A 26,482-nucleotide genomic window follows, 5' to 3' on the forward strand; every position below is an offset into this window, starting at 1 on the left:
AGACAGAGACGGAGACAGAGACAGAGACGTGTATGTCTGCCATCCATCAGGTGGAAGCAGACGCAGTGTGATTGGGGGGTGGAGCTATTCAGATTTGAGAGCAGAAAGGAAGACAGAGGCAGTGCTAGGCAATAGGAGATGCAGTGTGAAAGCACGTCCGGTCCGCCATCTGAGAGGGTGGAGCGCATAATAGGGTATGTATGTCTGGCTTCGCCTTAACAAGAAGGACGTGGTGTCCGAGAAGGGGAGTTTTCGGGAAACCGTTGTGGCCATCGCTTCTCGGCCTTTTGGCTAAGATCAAGTGTAGTAGCACAGGCCTGGCCCCCCCATGTCACCGTCTGCAGGGCCATCACCAGGACCGTGTTTTGTTTCATCTGGGGCTCCAAAATGGACAGAGTGAAGCGCTCCGTGATGTACAAGGAACCCCGCAAGGGCGGAAAAGGTGTTCCGGATATCCCTACCTTGCTGCGGGCAGCCTTTGTATGTGACTGTGTGCGGAGGACTCTGCAACAGAAGAATGGCTCTGCGGGCAGGTCCATGTCTCGCCTGTTCCTCCTCCCCCTCTGGAGGGGTCTGAGCTGGGACAAGTGGGACAGCTCCATCCCTTACAACTGGCACACTCCCTGGTTCTACGGGGGCGTCGTCAAGTTTGTGAGGGAACACCAACTGGAGGGACTCAAGCCCGACTTGTGGAAGCCAAAAACTGTCCACAAGCTCATCAGAGCACAGGACTCTATGGAGCTCGTTCCAGGGCTCGCTGCGGCCACCGCAGAGACTGTATGGACAAATGTGGCTTCGGCAAAGCTGACCAACGGGCACAAGGACTTGTCTTGGATGGCCATTCAGGGGGGACTGCCTTTGAGGTCATTCATGCATGCCCGCAACCTGTGCAAAACGCGGTACTGCCCCCGGTGCCCCTTCGTGGAGGAAACATCTTCGCACCTCTTTTGGCAGTGTCCGTTTGCTCAGGGCCTGTTGGACGCCCTGGAACTTGAACTCAGTGACTGTGTGCCCAGGAACAGGCTAACGCACTGCGCGGTGCTGTACGGCCTGTTCCCTGGGAATTTCGGCGATGAGGCAACCCGGGAGGCCTGGCGCCTTATGAACTGTTTTAAGGACGCTATATGGCTTGCCAGGAACCGCCTCATTCTGAAGAAGGAGAGGATGTCCTTTCTGGACTGCCGCAGGCTGGTCCACAGCCTGCTCAGAGACTATTCCATCATGGACAGATCGGACCAGGAAGAAGAGGATTGATACCCCTCTCCTTCCCCCTCTCCCCTTGTGTTGTGTTGTCTTTCAATAAAGCTTCGGGCCTGTGATTTCCCCTCCCTACCCCCCTCTCTCCCACCCCCCTTACCCCATCACTTGTCTGTATTGCTTTATTGTTTGTTGTTTTAGGATTGTTAAGGTATGCAGGAATGTTAGTGTAGCGGGTGGTATGATGTATAGCGTAGGGAGCCTGTGCTGTATGTTGTACCATGGTGCTGAGTATGTAGTGTCTTATTTATTGAACTGTGCTGCGTCACAGTTTATGTATGCCTGACGACGACTGATTGTAATAAAGATATTTTCAATCAAAAAAATCTGTTCTTATCAGTTTAATATCTGATACGTCCCCTATCTGGGGACCATATATTAAATGGATTTTTAGAACAGGGAGATGGAAAAAGAGCTTGCTCTGTCCTCTCCAGGCATTGACCTGGTATTGCAGTGCCTCCAGGTTCAGTGCACCCCCTAATGAGTTTGCAAAAAACAGAGCAAAAGAATGAAGAAGGAAACAAGCCGGCTGCACCTGAAACTACTGTTTTGCAAGAAACATCCCTCGAGTGTGTTGTGCGCAGGTGGACCGACCCCGAAAAATTAGCCCGAGTGTGGCTACGAAAAGTTTGTTTGTCCAAGACTTGCTGGCCTCTGTTGCCATGGCAACCAACTGGCAGAGTTGTTTACAACTTGGCTGCCGGGCCAGTGCTGGTGATGTCATCGCGGGACGTGATGTCATCAAGGCTTTGCTGCTATACACAGCTGCCAGCACAACAAGCAGCTCAGTTGCAGCCGGTCAAGCGACCGAGCAGGTAGGTGGAAAGGTAGGTGCAGTTTATTAAACCGTTTCCTTTGGATTTGATTTCCTGGTGGCCGGCCGATGTATCCTGCTGATGCTGCCTGCCTACGGCTCCAGCTGGGAGAATTCACCCTCCATGTTCTTTGATAGATAGATTAGATACATTAGATAGAATAGATAGGATAGATAGGATAGATTAGATAGATAGATAGATAGATAGATAGATAGATAGATAGATAGATAGATAGATAGATAGATAGGTAGGTAGGTAGGTAGGTAGGTAGGTACTAATAATAAGCTAGCCAGCTAGGCAGCCAGCCACAGAGACAGCCAGCCAGCTACAGAGACAGCCAGCCAAAGAGCTAGCTGCATGTCATGTATGCCAGACAGAGACGGAGACAGAGACAGAGACGTGTATGTCTGCCATCCATCAGGTGGAAGCAGACGCAGTGTGATTGGGGGGTGGAGCTATTCAGATTTGAGAGCAGAAAGGAAGACAGAGGCAGTGCTAGGCAATAGGAGATGCAGTGTGAAAGCACGTCCGGTCCGCCATCTGAGAGGGTGGAGCGCATAATAGGGTATGTATGTCTGGCTTCGCCTTAACAAGAAGGACGTGGTGTCCGAGAAGGGGAGTTTTCGGGAAACCGTTGTGGCCATCGCTTCTCGGCCTTTTGGCTAAGATCAAGTGTAGTAGCACAGGCCTGGCCCCCCCATGTCACCGTCTGCAGGGCCATCACCAGGACCGTGTTTTGTTTCATCTGGGGCTCCAAAATGGACAGAGTGAAGCGCTCCGTGATGTACAAGGAACCCCGCAAGGGCGGAAAAGGTGTTCCGGATATCCCTACCTTGCTGCGGGCAGCCTTTGTATGTGACTGTGTGCGGAGGACTCTGCAACAGAAGAATGGCTCTGCGGGCAGGTCCATGTCTCGCCTGTTCCTCCTCCCCCTCTGGAGGGGTCTGAGCTGGGACAAGTGGGACAGCTCCATCCCTTACAACTGGCACACTCCCTGGTTCTACGGGGGCGTCGTCAAGTTTGTGAGGGAACACCAACTGGAGGGACTCAAGCCCGACTTGTGGAAGCCAAAAACTGTCCACAAGCTCATCAGAGCACAGGACTCTATGGAGCTCGTTCCAGGGCTCGCTGCGGCCACCGCAGAGACTGTATGGACAAATGTGGCTTCGGCAAAGCTGACCAACGGGCACAAGGACTTGTCTTGGATGGCCATTCAGGGGGGACTGCCTTTGAGGTCATTCATGCATGCCCGCAACCTGTGCAAAACGCGGTACTGCCCCCGGTGCCCCTTCGTGGAGGAAACATCTTCGCACCTCTTTTGGCAGTGTCCGTTTGCTCAGGGCCTGTTGGACGCCCTGGAACTTGAACTCAGTGACTGTGTGCCCAGGAACAGGCTAACGCACTGCGCGGTGCTGTACGGCCTGTTCCCTGGGAATTTCGGCGATGAGGCAACCCGGGAGGCCTGGCGCCTTATGAACTGTTTTAAGGACGCTATATGGCTTGCCAGGAACCGCCTCATTCTGAAGAAGGAGAGGATGTCCTTTCTGGACTGCCGCAGGCTGGTCCACAGCCTGCTCAGAGACTATTCCATCATGGACAGATCGGACCAGGAAGAAGAGGATTGATACCCCTCTCCTTCCCCCTCTCCCCTTGTGTTGTGTTGTCTTTCAATAAGCTTCGGGCCTGTGATTTCCCCTCCCTACCCCCCTCTCTCCCACCCCCCTTACCCCATCACTTGTCTGTATTGCTTTATTGTTTGTTGTTTTAGGATTGTTAAGGTATGCAGGAATGTTAGTGTAGCGGGTGGTATGATGTATAGCGTAGGGAGCCTGTGCTGTATGTTGTACCATGGTGCTGAGTATGTAGTGTCTTATTTATTGAACTGTGCTGCGTCACAGTTTATGTATGCCTGACGACGACTGATTGTAATAAAGATATTTTCAATCAAAAAAATCTGTTCTTATCAGTTTAATATCTGATACGTCCCCTATCTGGGGACCATATATTAAATGGATTTTTAGAACAGGGAGATGGAAAAAGAGCTTGCTCTGTCCTCTCCAGGCATTGACCTGGTATTGCAGTGCCTCCAGGTTCAGTGCACCCCCTAATGAGTTTGCAAAAAACAGAGCAAAAGAATGAAGAAGGAAACAAGCCGGCTGCACCTGAAACTACTGTTTTGCAAGAAACATCCCTCGAGTGTGTTGTGCGCAGGTGGACCGACCCCGAAAAATTAGCCCGAGTGTGGCTACGAAAAGTTTGTTTGTCCAAGACTTGCTGGCCTCTGTTGCCATGGCAACCAACTGGCAGAGTTGTTTACAACTTGGCTGCCGGGCCAGTGCTGGTGATGTCATCGCGGGACGTGATGTCATCAAGGCTTTGCTGCTATACACAGCTGCCAGCACAACAAGCAGCTCAGTTGCAGCCGGTCAAGCGACCGAGCAGGTAGGTGGAAAGGTAGGTGCAGTTTATTAAACCGTTTCCTTTGGATTTGATTTCCTGGTGGCCGGCCGATGTATCCTGCTGATGCTGCCTGCCTACGGCTCCAGCTGGGAGAATTCACCCTCCATGTTCTTTGATAGATAGATTAGATACATTAGATAGAATAGATAGGATAGATAGGATAGATTAGATAGATAGATAGATAGATAGATAGATAGATAGATAGATAGATAGATAGATAGGTAGGTAGGTAGGTAGGTAGGTAGGTACTAATAATAAGCTAGCCAGCTAGGCAGCCAGCCACAGAGACAGCCAGCCAGCTACAGAGACAGCCAGCCAAAGAGCTAGCTGCATGTCATGTATGCCAGACAGAGACGGAGACAGAGACAGAGACGTGTATGTCTGCCATCCATCAGGTGGAAGCAGACGCAGTGTGATTGGGGGGTGGAGCTATTCAGATTTGAGAGCAGAAAGGAAGACAGAGGCAGTGCTAGGCAATAGGAGATGCAGTGTGAAAGCACGTCCGGTCCGCCATCTGAGAGGGTGGAGCGCATAATAGGGTATGTATGTCTGGCTTCGCCTTAACAAGAAGGACGTGGTGTCCGAGAAGGGGAGTTTTCGGGAAACCGTTGTGGCCATCGCTTCTCGGCCTTTTGGCTAAGATCAAGTGTAGTAGCACAGGCCTGGCCCCCCCATGTCACCGTCTGCAGGGCCATCACCAGGACCGTGTTTTGTTTCATCTGGGGCTCCAAAATGGACAGAGTGAAGCGCTCCGTGATGTACAAGGAACCCCGCAAGGGCGGAAAAGGTGTTCCGGATATCCCTACCTTGCTGCGGGCAGCCTTTGTATGTGACTGTGTGCGGAGGACTCTGCAACAGAAGAATGGCTCTGCGGGCAGGTCCATGTCTCGCCTGTTCCTCCTCCCCCTCTGGAGGGGTCTGAGCTGGGACAAGTGGGACAGCTCCATCCCTTACAACTGGCACACTCCCTGGTTCTACGGGGGCGTCGTCAAGTTTGTGAGGGAACACCAACTGGAGGGACTCAAGCCCGACTTGTGGAAGCCAAAAACTGTCCACAAGCTCATCAGAGCACAGGACTCTATGGAGCTCGTTCCAGGGCTCGCTGCGGCCACCGCAGAGACTGTATGGACAAATGTGGCTTCGGCAAAGCTGACCAACGGGCACAAGGACTTGTCTTGGATGGCCATTCAGGGGGGACTGCCTTTGAGGTCATTCATGCATGCCCGCAACCTGTGCAAAACGCGGTACTGCCCCCGGTGCCCCTTCGTGGAGGAAACATCTTCGCACCTCTTTTGGCAGTGTCCGTTTGCTCAGGGCCTGTTGGACGCCCTGGAACTTGAACTCAGTGACTGTGTGCCCAGGAACAGGCTAACGCACTGCGCGGTGCTGTACGGCCTGTTCCCTGGGAATTTCGGCGATGAGGCAACCCGGGAGGCCTGGCGCCTTATGAACTGTTTTAAGGACGCTATATGGCTTGCCAGGAACCGCCTCATTCTGAAGAAGGAGAGGATGTCCTTTCTGGACTGCCGCAGGCTGGTCCACAGCCTGCTCAGAGACTATTCCATCATGGACAGATCGGACCAGGAAGAAGAGGATTGATACCCCTCTCCTTCCCCCTCTCCCCTTGTGTTGTGTTGTCTTTCAATAAAGCTTCGGGCCTGTGATTTCCCCTCCCTACCCCCCTCTCTCCCACCCCCCTTACCCCATCACTTGTCTGTATTGCTTTATTGTTTGTTGTTTTAGGATTGTTAAGGTATGCAGGAATGTTAGTGTAGCGGGTGGTATGATGTATAGCGTAGGGAGCCTGTGCTGTATGTTGTACCATGGTGCTGAGTATGTAGTGTCTTATTTATTGAACTGTGCTGCGTCACAGTTTATGTATGCCTGACGACGACTGATTGTAATAAAGATATTTTCAATCAAAAAAATCTGTTCTTATCAGTTTAATATCTGATACGTCCCCTATCTGGGGACCATATATTAAATGGATTTTTAGAACAGGGAGATGGAAAAAGAGCTTGCTCTGTCCTCTCCAGGCATTGACCTGGTATTGCAGTGCCTCCAGGTTCAGTGCACCCCCTAATGAGTTTGCAAAAAACAGAGCAAAAGAATGAAGAAGGAAACAAGCCGGCTGCACCTGAAACTACTGTTTTGCAAGAAACATCCCTCGAGTGTGTTGTGCGCAGGTGGACCGACCCCGAAAAATTAGCCCGAGTGTGGCTACGAAAAGTTTGTTTGTCCAAGACTTGCTGGCCTCTGTTGCCATGGCAACCAACTGGCAGAGTTGTTTACAACTTGGCTGCCGGGCCAGTGCTGGTGATGTCATCGCGGGACGTGATGTCATCAAGGCTTTGCTGCTATACACAGCTGCCAGCACAACAAGCAGCTCAGTTGCAGCCGGTCAAGCGACCGAGCAGGTAGGTGGAAAGGTAGGTGCAGTTTATTAAACCGTTTCCTTTGGATTTGATTTCCTGGTGGCCGGCCGATGTATCCTGCTGATGCTGCCTGCCTACGGCTCCAGCTGGGAGAATTCACCCTCCATGTTCTTTGATAGATAGATTAGATACATTAGATAGAATAGATAGGATAGATAGGATAGATTAGATAGATAGATAGATAGATAGATAGATAGATAGATAGATAGATAGATAGGTAGGTAGGTAGGTAGGTAGGTAGGTACTAATAATAAGCTAGCCAGCTAGGCAGCCAGCCACAGAGACAGCCAGCCAGCTACAGAGACAGCCAGCCAAAGAGCTAGCTGCATGTCATGTATGCCAGACAGAGACGGAGACAGAGACAGAGACGTGTATGTCTGCCATCCATCAGGTGGAAGCAGACGCAGTGTGATTGGGGGGTGGAGCTATTCAGATTTGAGAGCAGAAAGGAAGACAGAGGCAGTGCTAGGCAATAGGAGATGCAGTGTGAAAGCACGTCCGGTCCGCCATCTGAGAGGGTGGAGCGCATAATAGGGTATGTATGTCTGGCTTCGCCTTAACAAGAAGGACGTGGTGTCCGAGAAGGGGAGTTTTCGGGAAACCGTTGTGGCCATCGCTTCTCGGCCTTTTGGCTAAGATCAAGTGTAGTAGCACAGGCCTGGCCCCCCCATGTCACCGTCTGCAGGGCCATCACCAGGACCGTGTTTTGTTTCATCTGGGGCTCCAAAATGGACAGAGTGAAGCGCTCCGTGATGTACAAGGAACCCCGCAAGGGCGGAAAAGGTGTTCCGGATATCCCTACCTTGCTGCGGGCAGCCTTTGTATGTGACTGTGTGCGGAGGACTCTGCAACAGAAGAATGGCTCTGCGGGCAGGTCCATGTCTCGCCTGTTCCTCCTCCCCCTCTGGAGGGGTCTGAGCTGGGACAAGTGGGACAGCTCCATCCCTTACAACTGGCACACTCCCTGGTTCTACGGGGGCGTCGTCAAGTTTGTGAGGGAACACCAACTGGAGGGACTCAAGCCCGACTTGTGGAAGCCAAAAACTGTCCACAAGCTCATCAGAGCACAGGACTCTATGGAGCTCGTTCCAGGGCTCGCTGCGGCCACCGCAGAGACTGTATGGACAAATGTGGCTTCGGCAAAGCTGACCAACGGGCACAAGGACTTGTCTTGGATGGCCATTCAGGGGGGACTGCCTTTGAGGTCATTCATGCATGCCCGCAACCTGTGCAAAACGCGGTACTGCCCCCGGTGCCCCTTCGTGGAGGAAACATCTTCGCACCTCTTTTGGCAGTGTCCGTTTGCTCAGGGCCTGTTGGACGCCCTGGAACTTGAACTCAGTGACTGTGTGCCCAGGAACAGGCTAACGCACTGCGCGGTGCTGTACGGCCTGTTCCCTGGGAATTTCGGCGATGAGGCAACCCGGGAGGCCTGGCGCCTTATGAACTGTTTTAAGGACGCTATATGGCTTGCCAGGAACCGCCTCATTCTGAAGAAGGAGAGGATGTCCTTTCTGGACTGCCGCAGGCTGGTCCACAGCCTGCTCAGAGACTATTCCATCATGGACAGATCGGACCAGGAAGAAGAGGATTGATACCCCTCTCCTTCCCCCTCTCCCCTTGTGTTGTGTTGTCTTTCAATAAAGCTTCGGGCCTGTGATTTCCCCTCCCTACCCCCCTCTCTCCCACCCCCCTTACCCCATCACTTGTCTGTATTGCTTTATTGTTTGTTGTTTTAGGATTGTTAAGGTATGCAGGAATGTTAGTGTAGCGGGTGGTATGATGTATAGCGTAGGGAGCCTGTGCTGTATGTTGTACCATGGTGCTGAGTATGTAGTGTCTTATTTATTGAACTGTGCTGCGTCACAGTTTATGTATGCCTGACGACGACTGATTGTAATAAAGATATTTTCAATCAAAAAAATCTGTTCTTATCAGTTTAATATCTGATACGTCCCCTATCTGGGGACCATATATTAAATGGATTTTTAGAACAGGGAGATGGAAAAAGAGCTTGCTCTGTCCTCTCCAGGCATTGACCTGGTATTGCAGTGCCTCCAGGTTCAGTGCACCCCCTAATGAGTTTGCAAAAAACAGAGCAAAAGAATGAAGAAGGAAACAAGCCGGCTGCACCTGAAACTACTGTTTTGCAAGAAACATCCCTCGAGTGTGTTGTGCGCAGGTGGACCGACCCCGAAAAATTAGCCCGAGTGTGGCTACGAAAAGTTTGTTTGTCCAAGACTTGCTGGCCTCTGTTGCCATGGCAACCAACTGGCAGAGTTGTTTACAACTTGGCTGCCGGGCCAGTGCTGGTGATGTCATCGCGGGACGTGATGTCATCAAGGCTTTGCTGCTATACACAGCTGCCAGCACAACAAGCAGCTCAGTTGCAGCCGGTCAAGCGACCGAGCAGGTAGGTGGAAAGGTAGGTGCAGTTTATTAAACCGTTTCCTTTGGATTTGATTTCCTGGTGGCCGGCCGATGTATCCTGCTGATGCTGCCTGCCTACGGCTCCAGCTGGGAGAATTCACCCTCCATGTTCTTTGATAGATAGATTAGATACATTAGATAGAATAGATAGGATAGATAGGATAGATTAGATAGATAGATAGATAGATAGATAGATAGATAGATAGATAGATAGATAGATAGATAGATAGATAGGTAGGTAGGTAGGTAGGTAGGTACTAATAATAAGCTAGCCAGCTAGGCAGCCAGCCACAGAGACAGCCAGCCAGCTACAGAGACAGCCAGCCAAAGAGCTAGCTGCATGTCATGTATGCCAGACAGAGACGGAGACAGAGACAGAGACGTGTATGTCTGCCATCCATCAGGTGGAAGCAGACGCAGTGTGATTGGGGGGTGGAGCTATTCAGATTTGAGAGCAGAAAGGAAGACAGAGGCAGTGCTAGGCAATAGGAGATGCAGTGTGAAAGCACGTCCGGTCCGCCATCTGAGAGGGTGGAGCGCATAATAGGGTATGTATGTCTGGCTTCGCCTTAACAAGAAGGACGTGGTGTCCGAGAAGGGGAGTTTTCGGGAAACCGTTGTGGCCATCGCTTCTCGGCCTTTTGGCTAAGATCAAGTGTAGTAGCACAGGCCTGGCCCCCCCATGTCACCGTCTGCAGGGCCATCACCAGGACCGTGTTTTGTTTCATCTGGGGCTCCAAAATGGACAGAGTGAAGCGCTCCGTGATGTACAAGGAACCCCGCAAGGGCGGAAAAGGTGTTCCGGATATCCCTACCTTGCTGCGGGCAGCCTTTGTATGTGACTGTGTGCGGAGGACTCTGCAACAGAAGAATGGCTCTGCGGGCAGGTCCATGTCTCGCCTGTTCCTCCTCCCCCTCTGGAGGGGTCTGAGCTGGGACAAGTGGGACAGCTCCATCCCTTACAACTGGCACACTCCCTGGTTCTACGGGGGCGTCGTCAAGTTTGTGAGGGAACACCAACTGGAGGGACTCAAGCCCGACTTGTGGAAGCCAAAAACTGTCCACAAGCTCATCAGAGCACAGGACTCTATGGAGCTCGTTCCAGGGCTCGCTGCGGCCACCGCAGAGACTGTATGGACAAATGTGGCTTCGGCAAAGCTGACCAACGGGCACAAGGACTTGTCTTGGATGGCCATTCAGGGGGGACTGCCTTTGAGGTCATTCATGCATGCCCGCAACCTGTGCAAAACGCGGTACTGCCCCCGGTGCCCCTTCGTGGAGGAAACATCTTCGCACCTCTTTTGGCAGTGTCCGTTTGCTCAGGGCCTGTTGGACGCCCTGGAACTTGAACTCAGTGACTGTGTGCCCAGGAACAGGCTAACGCACTGCGCGGTGCTGTACGGCCTGTTCCCTGGGAATTTCGGCGATGAGGCAACCCGGGAGGCCTGGCGCCTTATGAACTGTTTTAAGGACGCTATATGGCTTGCCAGGAACCGCCTCATTCTGAAGAAGGAGAGGATGTCCTTTCTGGACTGCCGCAGGCTGGTCCACAGCCTGCTCAGAGACTATTCCATCATGGACAGATCGGACCAGGAAGAAGAGGATTGATACCCCTCTCCTTCCCCCTCTCCCCTTGTGTTGTGTTGTCTTTCAATAAAGCTTCGGGCCTGTGATTTCCCCTCCCTACCCCCCTCTCTCCCACCCCCCTTACCCCATCACTTGTCTGTATTGCTTTATTGTTTGTTGTTTTAGGATTGTTAAGGTATGCAGGAATGTTAGTGTAGCGGGTGGTATGATGTATAGCGTAGGGAGCCTGTGCTGTATGTTGTACCATGGTGCTGAGTATGTAGTGTCTTATTTATTGAACTGTGCTGCGTCACAGTTTATGTATGCCTGACGACGACTGATTGTAATAAAGATATTTTCAATCAAAAAAATCTGTTCTTATCAGTTTAATATCTGATACGTCCCCTATCTGGGGACCATATATTAAATGGATTTTTAGAACAGGGAGATGGAAAAAGAGCTTGCTCTGTCCTCTCCAGGCATTGACCTGGTATTGCAGTGCCTCCAGGTTCAGTGCACCCCCTAATGAGTTTGCAAAAAACAGAGCAAAAGAATGAAGAAGGAAACAAGCCGGCTGCACCTGAAACTACTGTTTTGCAAGAAACATCCCTCGAGTGTGTTGTGCGCAGGTGGACCGACCCCGAAAAATTAGCCCGAGTGTGGCTACGAAAAGTTTGTTTGTCCAAGACTTGCTGGCCTCTGTTGCCATGGCAACCAACTGGCAGAGTTGTTTACAACTTGGCTGCCGGGCCAGTGCTGGTGATGTCATCGCGGGACGTGATGTCATCAAGGCTTTGCTGCTATACACAGCTGCCAGCACAACAAGCAGCTCAGTTGCAGCCGGTCAAGCGACCGAGCAGGTAGGTGGAAAGGTAGGTGCAGTTTATTAAACCGTTTCCTTTGGATTTGATTTCCTGGTGGCCGGCCGATGTATCCTGCTGATGCTGCCTGCCTACGGCTCCAGCTGGGAGAATTCACCCTCCATGTTCTTTGATAGATAGATTAGATACATTAGATAGAATAGATAGGATAGATAGGATAGATTAGATAGATAGATAGATAGATAGATAGATAGATAGATAGATAGATAGATAGATAGATAGGTAGGTAGGTAGGTAGGTAGGTACTAATAATAAGCTAGCCAGCTAGGCAGCCAGCCACAGAGACAGCCAGCCAGCTACAGAGACAGCCAGCCAAAGAGCTAGCTGCATGTCATGTATGCCAGACAGAGACGGAGACAGAGACAGAGACGTGTATGTCTGCCATCCATCAGGTGGAAGCAGACGCAGTGTGATTGGGGGGTGGAGCTATTCAGATTTGAGAGCAGAAAGGAAGACAGAGGCAGTGCTAGGCAATAGGAGATGCAGTGTGAAAGCACGTCCGGTCCGCCATCTGAGAGGGTGGAGCGCATAATAGGGTATGTATGTCTGGCTTCGCCTTAACAAGAAGGACGTGGTGTCCGAGAAGGGGAGTTTTCGGGAAACCGTTGTGGCCATCGCTTCTCGGCCTTTTGGCTAAGATCAAGTGTAGTAGCACAGGCCTGGCCCCCCCATGTCACCGTCTGCAGGGCCATCACCAGGACCGTGTTTTGTTTCATCTGGGGCTCCAAAATGGACAGAGTGAAGCGCTCCGTGATGTACAAGGAACCCCGCAAGGGCGGAAAAGGTGTTCCGGATATCCCTACCTTGCTGCGGGCAGCCTTTGTATGTGACTGTGTGCGGAGGACTCTGCAACAGAAGAATGGCTCTGCGGGCAGGTCCATGTCTCGCCTGTTCCTCCTCCCCCTCTGGAGGGGTCTGAGCTGGGACAAGTGGGACAGCTCCATCCCTTACAACTGGCACACTCCCTGGTTCTACGGGGGCGTCGTCAAGTTTGTGAGGGAACACCAACTGGAGGGACTCAAGCCCGACTTGTGGAAGCCAAAAACTGTCCACAAGCTCATCAGAGCACAGGACTCTATGGAGCTCGTTCCAGGGCTCGCTGCGGCCACCGCAGAGACTGTATGGACAAATGTGGCTTCGGCAAAGCTGACCAACGGGCACAAGGACTTGTCTTGGATGGCCATTCAGGGGGGACTGCCTTTGAGGTCATTCATGCATGCCCGCAACCTGTGCAAAACGCGGTACTGCCCCCGGTGCCCCTTCGTGGAGGAAACATCTTCGCACCTCTTTTGGCAGTGTCCGTTTGCTCAGGGCCTGTTGGACGCCCTGGAACTTGAACTCAGTGACTGTGTGCCCAGGAACAGGCTAACGCACTGCGCGGTGCTGTACGGCCTGTTCCCTGGGAATTTCGGCGATGAGGCAACCCGGGAGGCCTGGCGCCTTATGAACTGTTTTAAGGACGCTATATGGCTTGCCAGGAACCGCCTCATTCTGAAGAAGGAGAGGATGTCCTTTCTGGACTGCCGCAGGCTGGTCCACAGCCTGCTCAGAGACTATTCCATCATGGACAGATCGGACCAGGAAGAAGAGGATTGATACCCCTCTCCTTCCCCCTCTCCCCTTGTGTTGTGTTGTCTTTCAATAAAGCTTCGGGCCTGTGATTTCCCCTCCCTACCCCCCTCTCTCCCACCCCCCTTACCCCATCACTTGTCTGTATTGCTTTATTGTTTGTTGTTTTAGGATTGTTAAGGTATGCAGGAATGTTAGTGTAGCGGGTGGTATGATGTATAGCGTAGGGAGCCTGTGCTGTATGTTGTACCATGGTGCTGAGTATGTAGTGTCTTATTTATTGAACTGTGCTGCGTCACAGTTTATGTATGCCTGACGACGACTGATTGTAATAAAGATATTTTCAATCAAAAAAATCTGTTCTTATCAGTTTAATATCTGATACGTCCCCTATCTGGGGACCATATATTAAATGGATTTTTAGAACAGGGAGATGGAAAAAGAGCTTGCTCTGTCCTCTCCAGGCATTGACCTGGTATTGCAGTGCCTCCAGGTTCAGTGCACCCCCTAATGAGTTTGCAAAAAACAGAGCAAAAGAATGAAGAAGGAAACAAGCCGGCTGCACCTGAAACTACTGTTTTGCAAGAAACATCCCTCGAGTGTGTTGTGCGCAGGTGGACCGACCCCGAAAAATTAGCCCGAGTGTGGCTACGAAAAGTTTGTTTGTCCAAGACTTGCTGGCCTCTGTTGCCATGGCAACCAACTGGCAGAGTTGTTTACAACTTGGCTGCCGGGCCAGTGCTGGTGATGTCATCGCGGGACGTGATGTCATCAAGGCTTTGCTGCTATACACAGCTGCCAGCACAACAAGCAGCTCAGTTGCAGCCGGTCAAGCGACCGAGCAGGTAGGTGGAAAGGTAGGTGCAGTTTATTAAACCGTTTCCTTTGGATTTGATTTCCTGGTGGCCGGCCGATGTATCCTGCTGATGCTGCCTGCCTACGGCTCCAGCTGGGAGAATTCACCCTCCATGTTCTTTGATAGATAGATTAGATACATTAGATAGAATAGATAGGATAGATAGGATAGATTAGATAGATAGATAGATAGATAGATAGATAGATAGATAGATAGATAGATAGATAGGTAGGTAGGTAGGTAGGTAGGTAGGTACTAATAATAAGCTAGCCAGCTAGGCAGCCAGCCACAGAGACAGCCAGCCAGCTACAGAGACAGCCAGCCAAAGAGCTAGCTGCATGTCATGTATGCCAGACAGAGACGGAGACAGAGACAGAGACGTGTATGTCTGCCATCCATCAGGTGGAAGCAGACGCAGTGTGATTGGGGGGTGGAGCTATTCAGATTTGAGAGCAGAAAGGAAGACAGAGGCAGTGCTAGGCAATAGGAGATGCAGTGTGAAAGCACGTCCGGTCCGCCATCTGAGAGGGTGGAGCGCATAATAGGGTATGTATGTCTGGCTTCGCCTTAACAAGAAGGACGTGGTGTCCGAGAAGGGGAGTTTTCGGGAAACCGTTGTGGCCATCGCTTCTCGGCCTTTTGGCTAAGATCAAGTGTAGTAGCACAGGCCTGGCCCCCCCATGTCACCGTCTGCAGGGCCATCACCAGGACCGTGTTTTGTTTCATCTGGGGCTCCAAAATGGACAGAGTGAAGCGCTCCGTGATGTACAAGGAACCCCGCAAGGGCGGAAAAGGTGTTCCGGATATCCCTACCTTGCTGCGGGCAGCCTTTGTATGTGACTGTGTGCGGAGGACTCTGCAACAGAAGAATGGCTCTGCGGGCAGGTCCATGTCTCGCCTGTTCCTCCTCCCCCTCTGGAGGGGTCTGAGCTGGGACAAGTGGGACAGCTCCATCCCTTACAACTGGCACACTCCCTGGTTCTACGGGGGCGTCGTCAAGTTTGTGAGGGAACACCAACTGGAGGGACTCAAGCCCGACTTGTGGAAGCCAAAAACTGTCCACAAGCTCATCAGAGCACAGGACTCTATGGAGCTCGTTCCAGGGCTCGCTGCGGCCACCGCAGAGACTGTATGGACAAATGTGGCTTCGGCAAAGCTGACCAACGGGCACAAGGACTTGTCTTGGATGGCCATTCAGGGGGGACTGCCTTTGAGGTCATTCATGCATGCCCGCAACCTGTGCAAAACGCGGTACTGCCCCCGGTGCCCCTTCGTGGAGGAAACATCTTCGCACCTCTTTTGGCAGTGTCCGTTTGCTCAGGGCCTGTTGGACGCCCTGGAACTTGAACTCAGTGACTGTGTGCCCAGGAACAGGCTAACGCACTGCGCGGTGCTGTACGGCCTGTTCCCTGGGAATTTCGGCGATGAGGCAACCCGGGAGGCCTGGCGCCTTATGAACTGTTTTAAGGACGCTATATGGCTTGCCAGGAACCGCCTCATTCTGAAGAAGGAGAGGATGTCCTTTCTGGACTGCCGCAGGCTGGTCCACAGCCTGCTCAGAGACTATTCCATCATGGACAGATCGGACCAGGAAGAAGAGGATTGATACCCCTCTCCTTCCCCCTCTCCCCTTGTGTTGTGTTGTCTTTCAATAAAGCTTCGGGCCTGTGATTTCCCCTCCCTACCCCCCTCTCTCCCACCCCCCTTACCCCATCACTTGTCTGTATTGCTTTATTGTTTGTTGTTTTAGGATTGTTAAGGTATGCAGGAATGTTAGTGTAGCGGGTGGTATGATGTATAGCGTAGGGAGCCTGTGCTGTATGTTGTACCATGGTGCTGAGTATGTAGTGTCTTATTTATTGAACTGTGCTGCGTCACAGTTTATGTATGCCTGACGACGACTGATTGTAATAAAGATATTTTCAATCAAAAAAATCTGTTCTTATCAGTTTAATATCTGATACGTCCCCTATCTGGGGACCATATATTAAATGGATTTTTAGAACAGGGAGATGGAAAAAGAGCTTGCTCTGTCCTCTCCAGGCATTGACCTGGTATTGCAGTGCCTCCAGGTTCAGTGCACCCCCTAATGAGTTTGCAAAAAACAGAGCAAAAGAATGAAGAAGGAAACAAGCCGGCTGCACCTGAAACTACTGTTTTGCAAGAAACATCCCTCGAGTGTGTTGTGCGCAGGTGGACCGACCCCGAAAAATTAGCCCGAGTGTGGCTACGAAAAGTTTGTTTGTCCAAGACTTGCTGGCCTCTGTTGCCATGGCAACCAACTGGCAGAGTTGTTTACAACTTGGCTGCCGGGCCAGTGCTGGTGATGTCATCGCGGGACGTGATGTCATCAAGGCTTTGCTGCTATACACAGCTGCCAGCACAACAAGCAGCTCAGTTGCAGCCGGTCAAGCGACCGAGCAGGTAGGTGGAAAGGTAGGTGCAGTTTATTAAACCGTTTCCTTTGGATTTGATTTCCTGGTGGCCGGCCGATGTATCCTGCTGATGCTGCCTGCCTACGGCTCCAGCTGGGAGAATTCACCCTCCATGTTCTTTGATAGATAGATTAGATACATTAGATAGAATAGATAGGATAGATAGGATAGATTAGATAGATAGATAGATAGATAGATAGATAGATAGATAGATAGATAGATAGATAGATAGGTAGGTAGGTAGGTAGGTAGGTAGGTACTAATAATAAGCTAGCCAGCTAGGCAGCCAGCCACAGAGACAGCCAGCCAGCTACAGAGACAGCCAGCCAAAGAGCTAGCTGCATGTCATGTATGCCAGACAGAGACGGAGACAGAGACAGAGACGTGTATGTCTGCCATCCATCAGGTGGAAGCAGACGCAGTGTGATTGGGGGGTGGAGCTATTCAGATTTGAGAGCAGAAAGGAAGACAGAGGCAGTGCTAGGCAATAGGAGATGCAGTGTGAAAGCACGTCCGGTCCGCCATCTGAGAGGGTGGAGCGCATAATAGGGTATGTATGTCTGGCTTCGCCTTAACAAGAAGGACGTGGTGTCCGAGAAGGGGAGTTTTCGGGAAACCGTTGTGGCCATCGCTTCTCGGCCTTTTGGCTAAGATCAAGTGTAGTATCTGTTCTTATCAGTTTAATATCTGATACGTCCCCTATCTGGGGACCATATATTAAATGGATTTTTAGAACAGGGAGATGGAAAAAGAGCTTGCTCTGTCCTCTCCAGGCATTGACCTGGTATTGCAGTGCCTCCAGGTTCAGTGCACCCCCTAATGAGTTTGCAAAAAACAGAGCAAAAGAATGAAGAAGGAAACAAGCCGGCTGCACCTGAAACTACTGTTTTGCAAGAAACATCCCTCGAGTGTGTTGTGCGCAGGTGGACCGACCCCGAAAAATTAGCCCGAGTGTGGCTACGAAAAGTTTGTTTGTCCAAGACTTGCTGGCCTCTGTTGCCATGGCAACCAACTGGCAGAGTTGTTTACAACTTGGCTGCCGGGCCAGTGCTGGTGATGTCATCGCGGGACGTGATGTCATCAAGGCTTTGCTGCTATACACAGCTGCCAGCACAACAAGCAGCTCAGTTGCAGCCGGTCAAGCGACCGAGCAGGTAGGTGGAAAGGTAGGTGCAGTTTATTAAACCGTTTCCTTTGGATTTGATTTCCTGGTGGCCGGCCGATGTATCCTGCTGATGCTGCCTGCCTACGGCTCCAGCTGGGAGAATTCACCCTCCATGTTCTTTGATAGATAGATTAGATACATTAGATAGAATAGATAGGATAGATAGGATAGATTAGATAGATAGATAGATAGATAGATAGATAGATAGATAGATAGATAGATAGGTAGGTAGGTAGGTAGGTAGGTAGGTACTAATAATAAGCTAGCCAGCTAGGCAGCCAGCCACAGAGACAGCCAGCCAGCTACAGAGACAGCCAGCCAAAGAGCTAGCTGCATGTCATGTATGCCAGACAGAGACGGAGACAGAGACAGAGACGTGTATGTCTGCCATCCATCAGGTGGAAGCAGACGCAGTGTGATTGGGGGGTGGAGCTATTCAGATTTGAGAGCAGAAAGGAAGACAGAGGCAGTGCTAGGCAATAGGAGATGCAGTGTGAAAGCACGTCCGGTCCGCCATCTGAGAGGGTGGAGCGCATAATAGGGTATGTATGTCTGGCTTCGCCTTAACAAGAAGGACGTGGTGTCCGAGAAGGGGAGTTTTCGGGAAACCGTTGTGGCCATCGCTTCTCGGCCTTTTGGCTAAGATCAAGTGTAGTAGCACAGGCCTGGCCCCCCCATGTCACCGTCTGCAGGGCCATCACCAGGACCGTGTTTTGTTTCATCTGGGGCTCCAAAATGGACAGAGTGAAGCGCTCCGTGATGTACAAGGAACCCCGCAAGGGCGGAAAAGGTGTTCCGGATATCCCTACCTTGCTGCGGGCAGCCTTTGTATGTGACTGTGTGCGGAGGACTCTGCAACAGAAGAATGGCTCTGCGGGCAGGTCCATGTCTCGCCTGTTCCTCCTCCCCCTCTGGAGGGGTCTGAGCTGGGACAAGTGGGACAGCTCCATCCCTTACAACTGGCACACTCCCTGGTTCTACGGGGGCGTCGTCAAGTTTGTGAGGGAACACCAACTGGAGGGACTCAAGCCCGACTTGTGGAAGCCAAAAACTGTCCACAAGCTCATCAGAGCACAGGACTCTATGGAGCTCGTTCCAGGGCTCGCTGCGGCCACCGCAGAGACTGTATGGACAAATGTGGCTTCGGCAAAGCTGACCAACGGGCACAAGGACTTGTCTTGGATGGCCATTCAGGGGGGACTGCCTTTGAGGTCATTCATGCATGCCCGCAACCTGTGCAAAACGCGGTACTGCCCCCGGTGCCCCTTCGTGGAGGAAACATCTTCGCACCTCTTTTGGCAGTGTCCGTTTGCTCAGGGCCTGTTGGACGCCCTGGAACTTGAACTCAGTGACTGTGTGCCCAGGAACAGGCTAACGCACTGCGCGGTGCTGTACGGCCTGTTCCCTGGGAATTTCGGCGATGAGGCAACCCGGGAGGCCTGGCGCCTTATGAACTGTTTTAAGGACGCTATATGGCTTGCCAGGAACCGCCTCATTCTGAAGAAGGAGAGGATGTCCTTTCTGGACTGCCGCAGGCTGGTCCACAGCCTGCTCAGAGACTATTCCATCATGGACAGATCGGACCAGGAAGAAGAGGATTGATACCCCTCTCCTTCCCCCTCTCCCCTTGTGTTGTGTTGTCTTTCAATAAAGCTTCGGGCCTGTGATTTCCCCTCCCTACCCCCCTCTCTCCCACCCCCCTTACCCCATCACTTGTCTGTATTGCTTTATTGTTTGTTGTTTTAGGATTGTTAAGGTATGCAGGAATGTTAGTGTAGCGGGTGGTATGATGTATAGCGTAGGGAGCCTGTGCTGTATGTTGTACCATGGTGCTGAGTATGTAGTGTCTTATTTATTGAACTGTGCTGCGTCACAGTTTATGTATGCCTGACGACGACTGATTGTAATAAAGATATTTTCAATCAAAAAAATCTGTTCTTATCAGTTTAATATCTGATACGTCCCCTATCTGGGGACCATATATTAAATGGATTTTTAGAACAGGGAGATGGAAAAAGAGCTTGCTCTGTCCTCTCCAGGCATTGACCTGGTATTGCAGTGCCTCCAGGTTCAGTGCACCCCCTAATGAGTTTGCAAAAAACAGAGCAAAAGAATGAAGAAGGAAACAAGCCGGCTGCACCTGAAACTACTGTTTTGCAAGAAACATCCCTCGAGTGTGTTGTGCGCAGGTGGACCGACCCCGAAAAATTAGCCCGAGTGTGGCTACGAAAAGTTTGTTTGTCCAAGACTTGCTGGCCTCTGTTGCCATGGCAACCAACTGGCAGAGTTGTTTACAACTTGGCTGCCGGGCCAGTGCTGGTGATGTCATCGCGGGACGTGATGTCATCAAGGCTTTGCTGCTATACACAGCTGCCAGCACAACAAGCAGCTCAGTTGCAGCCGGTCAAGCGACCGAGCAGGTAGGTGGAAAGGTAGGTGCAGTTTATTAAACCGTTTCCTTTGGATTTGATTTCCTGGTGGCCGGCCGATGTATCCTGCTGATGCTGCCTGCCTACGGCTCCAGCTGGGAGAATTCACCCTCCATGTTCTTTGATAGATAGATTAGATACATTAGATAGAATAGATAGGATAGATAGGATAGATTAGATAGATAGATAGATAGATAGATAGATAGATAGATAGATAGATAGATAGATAGGTAGGTAGGTAGGTAGGTAGGTAGGTACTAATAATAAGCTAGCCAGCTAGGCAGCCAGCCACAGAGACAGCCAGCCAGCTACAGAGACAGCCAGCCAAAGAGCTAGCTGCATGTCATGTATGCCAGACAGAGACGGAGACAGAGACAGAGACGTGTATGTCTGCCATCCATCAGGTGGAAGCAGACGCAGTGTGATTGGGGGGTGGAGCTATTCAGATTTGAGAGCAGAAAGGAAGACAGAGGCAGTGCTAGGCAATAGGAGATGCAGTGTGAAAGCACGTCCGGTCCGCCATCTGAGAGGGTGGAGCGCATAATAGGGTATGTATGTCTGGCTTCGCCTTAACAAGAAGGACGTGGTGTCCGAGAAGGGGAGTTTTCGGGAAACCGTTGTGGCCATCGCTTCTCGGCCTTTTGGCTAAGATCAAGTGTAGTAGCACAGGCCTGGCCCCCCCATGTCACCGTCTGCAGGGCCATCACCAGGACCGTGTTTTGTTTCATCTGGGGCTCCAAAATGGACAGAGTGAAGCGCTCCGTGATGTACAAGGAACCCCGCAAGGGCGGAAAAGGTGTTCCGGATATCCCTACCTTGCTGCGGGCAGCCTTTGTATGTGACTGTGTGCGGAGGACTCTGCAACAGAAGAATGGCTCTGCGGGCAGGTCCATGTCTCGCCTGTTCCTCCTCCCCCTCTGGAGGGGTCTGAGCTGGGACAAGTGGGACAGCTCCATCCCTTACAACTGGCACACTCCCTGGTTCTACGGGGGCGTCGTCAAGTTTGTGAGGGAACACCAACTGGAGGGACTCAAGCCCGACTTGTGGAAGCCAAAAACTGTCCACAAGCTCATCAGAGCACAGGACTCTATGGAGCTCGTTCCAGGGCTCGCTGCGGCCACCGCAGAGACTGTATGGACAAATGTGGCTTCGGCAAAGCTGACCAACGGGCACAAGGACTTGTCTTGGATGGCCATTCAGGGGGGACTGCCTTTGAGGTCATTCATGCATGCCCGCAACCTGTGCAAAACGCGGTACTGCCCCCGGTGCCCCTTCGTGGAGGAAACATCTTCGCACCTCTTTTGGCAGTGTCCGTTTGCTCAGGGCCTGTTGGACGCCCTGGAACTTGAACTCAGTGACTGTGTGCCCAGGAACAGGCTAACGCACTGCGCGGTGCTGTACGGCCTGTTCCCTGGGAATTTCGGCGATGAGGCAACCCGGGAGGCCTGGCGCCTTATGAACTGTTTTAAGGACGCTATATGGCTTGCCAGGAACCGCCTCATTCTGAAGAAGGAGAGGATGTCCTTTCTGGACTGCCGCAGGCTGGTCCACAGCCTGCTCAGAGACTATTCCATCATGGACAGATCGGACCAGGAAGAAGAGGATTGATACCCCTCTCCTTCCCCCTCTCCCCTTGTGTTGTGTTGTCTTTCAATAAAGCTTCGGGCCTGTGATTTCCCCTCCCTACCCCCCTCTCTCCCACCCCCCTTACCCCATCACTTGTCTGTATTGCTTTATTGTTTGTTGTTTTAGGATTGTTAAGGTATGCAGGAATGTTAGTGTAGCGGGTGGTATGATGTATAGCGTAGGGAGCCTGTGCTGTATGTTGTACCATGGTGCTGAGTATGTAGTGTCTTATTTATTGAACTGTGCTGCGTCACAGTTTATGTATGCCTGACGACGACTGATTGTAATAAAGATATTTTCAATCAAAAAAATCTGTTCTTATCAGTTTAATATCTGATACGTCCCCTATCTGGGGACCATATATTAAATGGATTTTTAGAACAGGGAGATGGAAAAAGAGCTTGCTCTGTCCTCTCCAGGCATTGACCTGGTATTGCAGTGCCTCCAGGTTCAGTGCACCCCCTAATGAGTTTGCAAAAAACAGAGCAAAAGAATGAAGAAGGAAACAAGCCGGCTGCACCTGAAACTACTGTTTTGCAAGAAACATCCCTCGAGTGTGTTGTGCGCAGGTGGACCGACCCCGAAAAATTAGCCCGAGTGTGGCTACGAAAAGTTTGTTTGTCCAAGACTTGCTGGCCTCTGTTGCCATGGCAACCAACTGGCAGAGTTGTTTACAACTTGGCTGCCGGGCCAGTGCTGGTGATGTCATCGCGGGACGTGATGTCATCAAGGCTTTGCTGCTATACACAGCTGCCAGCACAACAAGCAGCTCAGTTGCAGCCGGTCAAGCGACCGAGCAGGTAGGTGGAAAGGTAGGTGCAGTTTATTAAACCGTTTCCTTTGGATTTGATTTCCTGGTGGCCGGCCGATGTATCCTGCTGATGCTGCCTGCCTACGGCTCCAGCTGGGAGAATTCACCCTCCATGTTCTTTGATAGATAGATTAGATACATTAGATAGAATAGATAGGATAGATAGGATAGATTAGATAGATAGATAGATAGATAGATAGATAGATAGATAGATAGATAGATAGATAGATAGATAGGTAGGTAGGTAGGTAGGTAGGTAGGTACTAATAATAAGCTAGCCAGCTAGGCAGCCAGCCACAGAGACAGCCAGCCAGCTACAGAGACAGCCAGCCAAAGAGCTAGCTGCATGTCATGTATGCCAGACAGAGACGGAGACAGAGACAGAGACGTGTATGTCTGCCATCCATCAGGTGGAAGCAGACGCAGTGTGATTGGGGGGTGGAGCTATTCAGATTTGAGAGCAGAAAGGAAGACAGAGGCAGTGCTAGGCAATAGGAGATGCAGTGTGAAAGCACGTCCGGTCCGCCATCTGAGAGGGTGGAGCGCATAATAGGGTATGTATGTCTGGCTTCGCCTTAACAAGAAGGACGTGGTGTCCGAGAAGGGGAGTTTTCGGGAAACCGTTGTGGCCATCGCTTCTCGGCCTTTTGGCTAAGATCAAGTGTAGTAGCACAGGCCTGGCCCCCCCATGTCACCGTCTGCAGGGCCATCACCAGGACCGTGTTTTGTTTCATCTGGGGCTCCAAAATGGACAGAGTGAAGCGCTCCGTGATGTACAAGGAACCCCGCAAGGGCGGAAAAGGTGTTCCGGATATCCCTACCTTGCTGCGGGCAGCCTTTGTATGTGACTGTGTGCGGAGGACTCTGCAACAGAAGAATGGCTCTGCGGGCAGGTCCATGTCTCGCCTGTTCCTCCTCCCCCTCTGGAGGGGTCTGAGCTGGGACAAGTGGGACAGCTCCATCCCTTACAACTGGCACACTCCCTGGTTCTACGGGGGCGTCGTCAAGTTTGTGAGGGAACACCAACTGGAGGGACTCAAGCCCGACTTGTGGAAGCCAAAAACTGTCCACAAGCTCATCAGAGCACAGGACTCTATGGAGCTCGTTCCAGGGCTCGCTGCGGCCACCGCAGAGACTGTATGGACAAATGTGGCTTCGGCAAAGCTGACCAACGGGCACAAGGACTTGTCTTGGATGGCCATTCAGGGGGGACTGCCTTTGAGGTCATTCATGCATGCCCGCAACCTGTGCAAAACGCGGTACTGCCCCCGGTGCCCCTTCGTGGAGGAAACATCTTCGCACCTCTTTTGGCAGTGTCCGTTTGCTCAGGGCCTGTTGGACGCCCTGGAACTTGAACTCAGTGACTGTGTGCCCAGGAACAGGCTAACGCACTGCGCGGTGCTGTACGGCCTGTTCCCTGGGAATTTCGGCGATGAGGCAACCCGGGAGGCCTGGCGCCTTATGAACTGTTTTAAGGACGCTATATGGCTTGCCAGGAACCGCCTCATTCTGAAGAAGGAGAGGATGTCCTTTCTGGACTGCCGCAGGCTGGTCCACAGCCTGCTCAGAGACTATTCCATCATGGACAGATCGGACCAGGAAGAAGAGGATTGATACCCCTCTCCTTCCCCCTCTCCCCTTGTGTTGTGTTGTCTTTCAATAAAGCTTCGGGCCTGTGATTTCCCCTCCCTACCCCCCTCTCTCCCACCCCCCTTACCCCATCACTTGTCTGTATTGCTTTATTGTTTGTTGTTTTAGGATTGTTAAGGTATGCAGGAATGTTAGTGTAGCGGGTGGTATGATGTATAGCGTAGGGAGCCTGTGCTGTATGTTGTACCATGGTGCTGAGTATGTAGTGTCTTATTTATTGAACTGTGCTGCGTCACAGTTTATGTATGCCTGACGACGACTGATTGTAATAAAGATATTTTCAATCAAAAAAATCTGTTCTTATCAGTTTAATATCTGATACGTCCCCTATCTGGGGACCATATATTAAATGGATTTTTAGAACAGGGAGATGGAAAAAGAGCTTGCTCTGTCCTCTCCAGGCATTGACCTGGTATTGCAGTGCCTCCAGGTTCAGTGCACCCCCTAATGAGTTTGCAAAAAACAGAGCAAAAGAATGAAGAAGGAAACAAGCCGGCTGCACCTGAAACTACTGTTTTGCAAGAAACATCCCTCGAGTGTGTTGTGCGCAGGTGGACCGACCCCGAAAAATTAGCCCGAGTGTGGCTACGAAAAGTTTGTTTGTCCAAGACTTGCTGGCCTCTGTTGCCATGGCAACCAACTGGCAGAGTTGTTTACAACTTGGCTGCCGGGCCAGTGCTGGTGATGTCATCGCGGGACGTGATGTCATCAAGGCTTTGCTGCTATACACAGCTGCCAGCACAACAAGCAGCTCAGTTGCAGCCGGTCAAGCGACCGAGCAGGTAGGTGGAAAGGTAGGTGCAGTTTATTAAACCGTTTCCTTTGGATTTGATTTCCTGGTGGCCGGCCGATGTATCCTGCTGATGCTGCCTGCCTACGGCTCCAGCTGGGAGAATTCACCCTCCATGTTCTTTGATAGATAGATTAGATACATTAGATAGAATAGATAGGATAGATAGGATAGATTAGATAGATAGATAGATAGATAGATAGATAGATAGATAGATAGATAGATAGATAGATAGATAGATAGGTAGGTAGGTAGGTAGGTAGGTAGGTACTAATAATAAGCTAGCCAGCTAGGCAGCCAGCCACAGAGACAGCCAGCCAGCTACAGAGACAGCCAGCCAAAGAGCTAGCTGCATGTCATGTATGCCAGACAGAGACGGAGACAGAGACAGAGACGTGTATGTCTGCCATCCATCAGGTGGAAGCAGACGCAGTGTGATTGGGGGGTGGAGCTATTCAGATTTGAGAGCAGAAAGGAAGACAGAGGCAGTGCTAGGCAATAGGAGATGCAGTGTGAAAGCACGTCCGGTCCGCCATCTGAGAGGGTGGAGCGCATAATAGGGTATGTATGTCTGGCTTCGCCTTAACAAGAAGGACGTGGTGTCCGAGAAGGGGAGTTTTCGGGAAACCGTTGTGGCCATCGCTTCTCGGCCTTTTGGCTAAGATCAAGTGTAGTAGCACAGGCCTGGCCCCCCCATGTCACCGTCTGCAGGGCCATCACCAGGACCGTGTTTTGTTTCATCTGGGGCTCCAAAATGGACAGAGTGAAGCGCTCCGTGATGTACAAGGAACCCCGCAAGGGCGGAAAAGGTGTTCCGGATATCCCTACCTTGCTGCGGGCAGCCTTTGTATGTGACTGTGTGCGGAGGACTCTGCAACAGAAGAATGGCTCTGCGGGCAGGTCCATGTCTCGCCTGTTCCTCCTCCCCCTCTGGAGGGGTCTGAGCTGGGACAAGTGGGACAGCTCCATCCCTTACAACTGGCACACTCCCTGGTTCTACGGGGGCGTCGTCAAGTTTGTGAGGGAACACCAACTGGAGGGACTCAAGCCCGACTTGTGGAAGCCAAAAACTGTCCACAAGCTCATCAGAGCACAGGACTCTATGGAGCTCGTTCCAGGGCTCGCTGCGGCCACCGCAGAGACTGTATGGACAAATGTGGCTTCGGCAAAGCTGACCAACGGGCACAAGGACTTGTCTTGGATGGCCATTCAGGGGGGACTGCCTTTGAGGTCATTCATGCATGCCCGCAACCTGTGCAAAACGCGGTACTGCCCCCGGTGCCCCTTCGTGGAGGAAACATCTTCGC

General features: G+C 51.5%; 1 non-coding gene and 10 pseudogenes across 1 annotated transcript; all 11 read left to right on the top strand.

The window, feature by feature from the left end:
- The first annotated feature begins 1,564 nt into the window (after positions 1 to 1,564).
- Positions 1,565 to 1,736, top strand: LOC138779767 (U2 spliceosomal RNA; annotated as a pseudogene).
- A 2,270-nt stretch (positions 1,737 to 4,006) lies between these two features.
- LOC138779768 (U2 spliceosomal RNA) lies at positions 4,007 to 4,178 on the top strand (annotated as a pseudogene).
- Positions 4,179 to 6,441: 2,263 nt separating this feature from the next.
- On the top strand, positions 6,442 to 6,613 carry LOC138779769 (U2 spliceosomal RNA; annotated as a pseudogene).
- A 2,259-nt stretch (positions 6,614 to 8,872) lies between these two features.
- On the top strand, positions 8,873 to 9,044 carry LOC138779770 (U2 spliceosomal RNA; annotated as a pseudogene).
- Positions 9,045 to 11,315: 2,271 nt separating this feature from the next.
- LOC138779771 (U2 spliceosomal RNA) lies at positions 11,316 to 11,487 on the top strand (annotated as a pseudogene).
- A 2,263-nt stretch (positions 11,488 to 13,750) lies between these two features.
- On the top strand, positions 13,751 to 13,922 carry LOC138779774 (U2 spliceosomal RNA; annotated as a pseudogene).
- Positions 13,923 to 16,185: 2,263 nt separating this feature from the next.
- Positions 16,186 to 16,357, top strand: LOC138779775 (U2 spliceosomal RNA; annotated as a pseudogene).
- Positions 16,358 to 17,331: 974 nt separating this feature from the next.
- On the top strand, positions 17,332 to 17,522 carry LOC138779761 (U2 spliceosomal RNA). Its single transcript, XR_011361185.1, has one exon. It is a non-coding gene; the product is annotated as a U2 spliceosomal RNA (small nuclear RNA).
- A 2,259-nt stretch (positions 17,523 to 19,781) lies between these two features.
- On the top strand, positions 19,782 to 19,953 carry LOC138779776 (U2 spliceosomal RNA; annotated as a pseudogene).
- A 2,263-nt stretch (positions 19,954 to 22,216) lies between these two features.
- LOC138779777 (U2 spliceosomal RNA) lies at positions 22,217 to 22,388 on the top strand (annotated as a pseudogene).
- A 2,271-nt stretch (positions 22,389 to 24,659) lies between these two features.
- Positions 24,660 to 24,831, top strand: LOC138779778 (U2 spliceosomal RNA; annotated as a pseudogene).
- Positions 24,832 to 26,482: the final 1,651 nt, after the last annotated feature.

This window comes from Dendropsophus ebraccatus, unplaced genomic scaffold (assembly GCF_027789765.1).
Source record: "Dendropsophus ebraccatus isolate aDenEbr1 unplaced genomic scaffold, aDenEbr1.pat pat_scaffold_754_ctg1, whole genome shotgun sequence".
Classification (NCBI taxonomy): Eukaryota; Metazoa; Chordata; class Amphibia; order Anura; family Hylidae; genus Dendropsophus; species Dendropsophus ebraccatus.